Source organism: Chenopodium album, chromosome 15, assembly GCF_948465745.1.
Source record: "Chenopodium album chromosome 15, dcCheAlbu1.1, whole genome shotgun sequence".
In the NCBI taxonomy this organism is placed as follows: domain Eukaryota; kingdom Viridiplantae; phylum Streptophyta; class Magnoliopsida; order Caryophyllales; family Amaranthaceae; genus Chenopodium; species Chenopodium album.
The window spans coordinates 21,026,640-21,035,010 of NC_137848.1; the positions used below are offsets into that span (position 1 = coordinate 21,026,640).

At 36.4% G+C, this 8,371-nt stretch overlaps 1 long non-coding RNA gene across 2 annotated transcripts; it reads left to right on the forward strand.

Moving 5' to 3' along the window:
* On the forward strand, window positions 1-3,181 carry LOC145582070 (uncharacterized). 2 transcript variants are annotated; one of them, XR_014099743.1, is made up of 2 exons: window positions 1-1,967; window positions 2,897-3,181. It is a non-coding gene; the product is annotated as an uncharacterized LOC145582070 (long non-coding RNA). The 2 variants fall into 2 exon arrangements; XR_014099742.1 differs by having other exon boundaries at window positions 1-1,861.
* The last annotated feature ends 5,190 nt before the right edge of the window (window positions 3,182-8,371 follow it).

An 8,371-nucleotide genomic window follows, 5' to 3' on the forward strand; every position in this document is an offset into this window, starting at 1 on the left:
ATCATAAATCACCCAGCTACCCACTCGCACAAAAGAAACCCCCCATCTCTCTCTCTCTCTCCTCTTTCTTTGGCTTTCAGATCTGAAAACTTCATACACTAAGCCTAATTGTTCATCACTATCCTCTGTTTTTATACAATCTCAGCTATCTTTTGAAACCTCTTGAAATTTAATGAATTAGGGTCAAAGTCGTGTTAATTTTCTTCCGCTCCTTCTCAATTTCGTCAATTTACGGTGATCTCGTTCTTATTCTCAACAATTCCTTGCTTTATTGCTTAAATATCATTCAGATACACTTAGTTATATTGAGTTGTTGTGAAATTACATGGAATTTTTAGTTATTAAGTAGTTGTAGAAAGCCATTGTATTTAAATCTAGGGTTTAATTCGTGTGGTGTGTTGGGTGCAGGGGACTTAGTGAGCGTTTTAGGCTACAATTATTTTTGGTTTTGGTCTAACTAAGAATCTCAATTGTTGCAGAATTTCATTCGTTTTAGTTTTATTACTCAGATAATCCCTTTTCATTTTCTCGGCTGGGTGTTACATTATGAACTCAAAATTTGCGTAGATCGGGTTTCAACCATATAGGATTTAACTAATTATGTGGAATTTAAAAACAATATCATTTTACATGATTGGTTAGAGATATTCAGAATATAATAGAACTTATGGAGTATGATAGATTGATAGTGATGATTAATTGGTTTTAGATATCAGGAAAAAAAAAAGTTGCATACATTTCACTATTTTAGCTTTTATCTAAGCTTTTTTTTTTTTATTATTTAATTGGAAATCAATCATTTGATGTTGGAGGAAACAATAAAACCAAAATGATGAGCTTTCAAGGTTTATAAGTTTGCATTGACTTATCATTTCACATCCAAATAAGTTAAGATACCAAGCGAAATATCTAAATATTCTCATAAAAGATGTGTTAGCATTCTTGTTTTGGCAAGGTGGTGAAAAACTTGATTTGGCTGTGCAGTTGAAAGTGTCTGGAACACTTGAGCTTTAATACCTTTTTAGCTTTATGTTTAAGATGAAGCTCATGATTCATTAGTTTTCCTTGTAGCTCATCAAATAAGATGCACATGTGCCACGGACAAAGAATCATTAGCAACATTATCATAGCTCAACTAATTAGTTTGTTTTTAATATATTATCTAATGACATCATAACCCACTATCTACTAGGAAGAATTTTCTTTTGCAATGGTAGCCTCCCCATCCAAATAATTCATCAACCTCATTGAAAGTCAATCTTGCTAAAGTATTTGAAGGGTAAGTTGTTTTTTTTTTTTTTTTTTTTTTTTTTTTTGGCAATTTTTTTTTGGCAATGTTAATCCTTGTATGGGCCACATTATATGCTTGTTGAGTCTCCGCATCTAATAATAATATTATAGGGGAGAGCTCAAACGCGTGTACGCATGATGCATGTGAGTTTTAAATTTTTTTTTTCTTGATTGTTTCCTTAATACTTTTGCTCATAGAGACTAAATGATTTTGACAACTCTGATGTTATGAGTTTGAGTTATTTTAAATATGATCTTTGTGTCCAAATCAAATCATTGCTTACTTTTTTGTAATTAGATGTTTTAATTACTCTTTAATTGATTCAATGCTCTAGATAACTACATGATAAAAATGTATTTCTCTTGGATTGAGCCTTCAAGGAAACTGCAAGAATTTGTGAGAGCTTAAGCTGGAGGAGTCATAAGGTGTAGAAATGTAGTATTTTAGATAACTTTCTTCAAAGTGAATTTCTTATAAGCTAAGTTTATGTGCTTAATATAATTAATTTTGTGCAGCTTCAAGATCTTGTTAACATGTTGCTGGAGCTTTGGACTCTAGTAGATACACCAGGTGAAGTACAACAATAGTTTCAACATGTCACATGTAGTATTGCTGCTTTAGAACATGATATAACTGACTTGCCCCCAACACATCGTCAGCACATTTTATTGAATATGTGAGCTGCATGCCTCCTGTCTATTTCTTTTACCTTAAAATTCCTTACACATAAAATTGGTGGTTTATGAATAGTTGATCTCGTCTAGAAATCTATGTGCTTGTGCATGTCGTGGCATAAGTTTCTAGGATAGAAGAGCAAATCAAGTATGATGAAACATCTTCTCTTGAAGAATAAGGTAGAGCTAGATGAAAGAATTTCGATGTGACGGGTGAAGAAGAGGGAGCTAGACAGGGTACAATTATTTTCTGGTTTTAATTGCTTTCAATACTTCATACTTATTCATCGAATTTATCACATGTGTTTCTAATCTTGATTAAGGCATGTGCATGTCACTATCTGATCCCTTATAAAGAACAGAATCCTAAGGAAAGGCTCTAATTTTACCTCCTGTATTTGAGTATTTATGTTTTAGAGCTCTGATGGCAATGTTATCATTTTGGTTGAGAACTTTCCACCAAATATAGCTCGAGGATATGGCCATTATTGAGGGCTTTGCAACACCTAATGTTACATGCTTGGTCTATGGTTTCTAGCTATCTTGTTTCAGCCTACTTGTTACATTTAGTTTTTGCACTAATTTCGGCCAATCCGAATGACTGTAATGTGTATAGCTAAGCTGACAATGGGATCAGAACTCTAAATTTGTCAATTTGGTTGTCACATAATTGTTCTGGGTTTAGCTGATTAGTCAAATCCTTTGTAACTTAATTATTATAAGAGATATTCCATCTTCATTTTCTGAGATTTTCCCTTTTAAACTGAATCGTAAGATACTTTGCTAGAAGTGTATGCCGAAATAATTTTGTGTGGGCCTTGGTTCATTTTGTATCAATTTTCCCTTTTAAACTTAATTACTCACTTATTCTGTATCAATTTTACATAATATCAAAATAACATATGTATCTGTTGGCAATTTGGCATGGCAGGGTGAAGTTGAAAATTTTGATGGGACTAATTTGCTGTATGTGGCTGCTGTTTCTAATCCTTTTGATGACATCTAGTACTGCAAGATTACAAGGACGGAAGCTATGTAAAGATTTTCTAAAATTTGTTCCACTACAAGTCTGTAACTAGTCACGAATGAAGTATAAATTGGAATTATTTTTGTTTCAATAGAATACTCATTACTATGAGAAATTGTACATATGTGTAATTGTATACTATAATTTATTTATATGCAATTTAAAAAATTATGACCTAATTTTGATGTATGTATATTTATTTATATTTTTGTAATACTAGTATACTACCGTAGTAATAATTTACAGTGAGAAATATCTTTTCAGGTAAATATATTCTTGATATTTTTTAAAGAATATGGACGAGAAAAAGCGTCCCCAACATAAAAAATATAGACAGAAAAAAGCGTCGTAAAAATATTTAACATTAAATATATGAAACTCTAGACACTAAAAGGCGTCGCCAAAAATTGAAGATTAAAGACACAAAAAAGCGTCAATATACTTGAGAGAGTGCGCCAACTATAGCAAATTTTGACGCTTTGTATAAAATTTCGGACACTACATAGTGTCGAGATTTGCGATGCTTTTTTATGACGTCTAGTTTTCTCGACTCACCTTTTTTCGACGCTTTTTTAAAGCGTCGATAAAAAATTTTGCGACGCTTTTTGGCGTCGAAGAAAAGCTTTAAAAGCGTCCAAAAAACACGGATTTTCTAGTAGTGTCATGTTTAGGTTGCTTCCTATTTTCTTCTATCATGTTATTATCATGTTAGGGTTAAATCTTTGATCTTTAATGTTTAGTGATGAAAGGAATAGTGTCCTTTGAACAAGTGTATTATTCCGATAAGGGGTTCGGAATTATTAGAAAGCTAATTTTTCAGTGAGGTCAAGTGATCGGAATGCCTGAGTGGAGGCCGCTTCCGATTAGTAATATTAATGCATAATTAATATTACAGCTTAATCTTGACTGAACCCTTCGGGTCACACCCAAGCAACTAACGAGCCGAAGCAACGAATTAATTAGGCATTAATTAATAAGTCGACCGAGTAATTAATATTTAGACGTCGGAAATTCAAGCTTGGAGCGTCGAAACCGAGCGTCGGAAGTCGAGTCGAAAATAGTAAAAGACGAGACGTGAAAATAATAATAAATCAACAAAGACCAAAATACCCCTAGCATCGGAATGCCCAAGCAAACCGAGTGCTAGGGGCATATGGCCTAGCATGGTGGCTAGCATTCGCATCAAGCTGAGCCTGGGCTGGCTGGTGCGTGCTAGCACACCAATGCTAGCATCGCATTGCTGGGCGCTGCCTTGTGCGTGCATTGGCTAGCAGCCATGCCGCAGCAGCTAGCACGCTAGGCGCGCCAGCCCGCAGCAGCTAGCAACGGCATGGCTGAGCCATTGCGTGCTGCCTAGCAAGCTAGGCCTTGGCCTAGCAGCCCGCAAGCAATGCGTGGCTTGCTGGCCGAAGCATGGACAGCAGCGCAAGGCAGCGCACCTTGGGTGCCTTGATGCCCAAGTGTGGGTGCCATGTGGCGCAAGGTGAGAGGGTAGTGAGGTGTTGTGTTGGCCGGTTTTGGGAGAGGGAGTGGGGAGCAAGTTTAGTCCCCCCCTCTTCCAAATGGTCCTCACCTAACCTCTCATATGAGCTTGCCACTTGTTGATTTATTACTAGTTTGATTATTAATTTTATTTTAGCTTTAAAGTAAAATGGGAAAATCAAATTCTCCCACATTGATGGGAGAGCTTTTCACACTCATGATTTTCCCTATAAATACCCAAGTTGGGGTATTGGAAAAATCACTTGAGTAAGAGTTGAAAAAGGCATCACTAGTAGTGAAAACCTTTGAACTCAAGAGTTGAAAAAGGCATCACCATTGTGAAAACCTTTGAACTCAATTACTCGGGTTTCGGTCGGGCCTTGCTAACTCCAAGGCATTGGACCTAGTCGGTGTTCGAGTTGTGGGTGGACTTCCGTTGGAGGTCGTCGTATTTTTGAGGCTAGCTTTCGAAGTAAGAGCCCCTCGAGGTCGGGAGAAGCACGCGTCAAAGGTGTAATTATTATCTTAATGTTGTCATTAAGTTAATTATGTTTATGGTTTTATTTATTGCGTGTGCGGTCTTGGTTTTGGGTTTGTTTCCGCGATGATTCGGACTCACCAAACCCTAACAAGTGACATGCTAGGATTGGTTATTATTCTTGTTAGAATCATGCCTATGATCTTGCTAATATTATTATGCTATAATGAGATTATGATGATGACGATTGTTGTGAAAAAATATGTATAATTTAACGTTATTTTCTCCAATTTCTCCTACAACTGCAATAATGCTTGTTTGGCTTTTACTTTTGTGAAAAAGGAAGATATTATGCGTTCAAGTCTCGCTCTCTAACTAGACATAATCCAAGTTAATTCCCGTCACAACCCATAGGCATCCTAGTGTTGGAAACCTTGGACCATAACTAAAAATTAATCTTGTAACCTCTAAGTCCCTAGTGGAGTCGAAACTGTAAGGAGTGTGTGTCCATCGAAGGGGATCCTTCTCCTTAAATGCTCATAGCCCTTTAAAATCCTAGGACTTTACACTTGTCATGGTGTATTAGGAATTGAATTCTTGACTGTTTGGGGGACCTTGAATTAGAATTGATCCTATCATTACGCTTTTTTGTAAGAAACAAGTAGGAGTCGCCAATGAGTTTTAGGAAAACTCATAAACCTCGTTCATGTCTTTCTCCTTAGTAGAGTTCAAAGGATATTTAGCACGAATCGGAAGTTTACCCATGCCCAAATTGGTCTACGTGTACCAGAAATGAGTACGAGAGCGAGGGTACTAAAATAACATTCCCTTTAGGGGGGAATCGCTATCCTAGTCCTGGTGCGGCCTCTACTAGCTCTTCCTTTTTTACAATTTCATCACCTAACAATATATGCAACGTGATACCTAAAAACTAAATTAGTTGATTTTATTTACACACGTCAATCATGTAGGAATTACATTGCATAAGTCATTATTCTTATTTAATCAATATTTGTGAAAAGAACAATAAATAAACAACATTCGCTTTGACTTAGGTGATCAATTAACAATTAATTATAATTCTATTCTTTATTTAACACAAGATACTGTGTGGAATTAATTAATTAAAAGTTCGTTTAAAGTGATCAAACAACACTAATTAATTGATTAAAAGTTATTTAAACAAGAAAAGTAAAGGTGATTGATCTAAGTGCTCGGGAATTTACCACTTCTCCTTGCCAGATCTTTGTTTAGAACACTTATGGACTTCTTCTTGTTCGGAACCTCCTCCGTAGTAACAAGTATTGAGGGGGTGAGTGTTTAGAACAAGAAGGTTAAGAGTATACAAGTTCACAAAGTTTCTGCCAGAGTTTCGGGTTAATTTCTGTATGTTTAAGCCTCGTATTAAGCCTCTATTTATAGGGAATGGATGCATTTAAGGTTTCGAGTGTTCTATCGCAGTAGGTGTCGTGCGCATCTAAATGGGTTGCGCGTGACAGCCTAGTGCAAGTAATTTAGATGCGCTGCTCAGGGCAGCGCAACTGGATGTCTTGCGCACGGTATTATGATAAGATTCGATTTTATATTTTTATAAAATTCTGAATCTTCCGCAAGCGCATCACTAGACGATGCGCTGGGTGTCATGCTCAACCTTGTGAGTTGCGCGCGCTAGACCAGCACGACTCATTGAGATGCACGCAGATTTTTCTGCGGCATCTTTAATTTTCTAACCTAGGCGCCTCTAAATCCATCAAAATTAGGTTTTAATCTCGGGCTTAAGCCTAATTATGATCGGGCTTAGTTAATTTGGGCTTTTAATTCATTTTGTTTTGGGTTAGGCTAGATGTTTTGCATTTTTGTGGCTCAATTAGCATGTCCATAAACATTTTTCATGTTGATCCAACACGAAGATGGTTTTATTTATCGTCATAGTACTTCCTGTCGGGACATGAGGCCAAAAGTAGATGTCTACAGTTAGTTCCCGTGTTAGTACCCCTTTATTGGGGCAGGTTAGGAGGGAAACCCGTTCGATGCGTAATCAATGCTAAATGAATCAATTAGTTATTTATTTGAGGGTCATGTTGTATGATGTATGTTTGTAAACAGGTGCAACAAGGTAAGTTGTGTGATGATAGGTGAAAGCATGTTAGTGTGTTTAAATTACGCTTATGTACTCAACATTGTTGCTTGTGTGTTTGTATGTTTGTTTGGCCTTGTCTTTAATTTGGCCCTACGATGACCCATTACTTATGGAGAGTAGTGGGGACAAGTAGAGAGAAGCGAGCTTTTCAGGTGATGAAGCATATTCATGATGGGCATGAGTGAAGAGCGAATCATGCTTAGTTTTCATAAGTTTATGATGTGATTTATTGCTTTGATTATTTTATATGGTGCTTGTGAGACTAACGCAAAGGTTCTAAATTCGTTTGGTTTTAATAAGGGCCTACAATGGTTCCAAGTTGTAGGTTAACTTTGTTTTATTTTGGTTTGACTTTACTTTCGTTTGGTTGACTTTTAAAGTTGAATTGTTTTGAATGATTTTAAAGATAGTCTTCCGCTGTGTGTCTTTGATAGTTGCCTTAGCCGTTTTCATGGTGGCGGTAATGTCTTTTTCCTATTTTGAGTTTTAAAAAGAGCAAAACAGGTATTTTAAAGAAAAGAAATTTCTAGGGTGTTACACTTCTGACCACCACCACTTGGCCTTGACCCCCCTGTTCGCTCAAATCCATAACCCCAGCCAATTTCTTCTATCAAGGGTTTCTATAACCTAATTCTCCACGCATTCAATTTTCTCTGCTCCTCACCAACATTTTAATCTCCTACATCGTCAACCACAACTGCAATAGCTTAGGTTAAAGCAATCTGGTCTTGAGTACTTTGGGAATTACCTTAATAGTAGTAATTTGGTTGAAAAATGAGAGAGGTTGAAAAAATTGGAGTTGGAATTGAATTTGATGAAGGAACATAAACTAGGTTTGGGTTTAGGAGTTAGGATGTTTAATCGGTTTAATCTATAGTTAATCAACATTGTCTCGACATGTTGGCCCGGCCCGATTTTAGACGGACCATGGAATTAATATTTTTTTAGGAGGGTCTTTGACATGCAATTTACAATTTTTAGTTGTTTTTTTGGCCCTACTCAAAAAGACCGATAGATCTAGTCAAAATTTATGGTTTTGATCAAGCATTTTCGGCCTGAAACTTTGCCCGACGTGCAAATCGTAAATTTTTGGATCTATCTCACCCTTGGCGTCATGATAAGAGGAATTTTGCCGGAAAACTTGAGGAAAGATGTCAACCTATTCCACTAAATGGGATTGATATTGAGAATATGTTGCGTGATTTTCCAAATGAATTTGGAAAGAAGCAAAAGAAACCAAGGCGTGACGTGAATGATCTGAATCCGTGGAGAAATATAC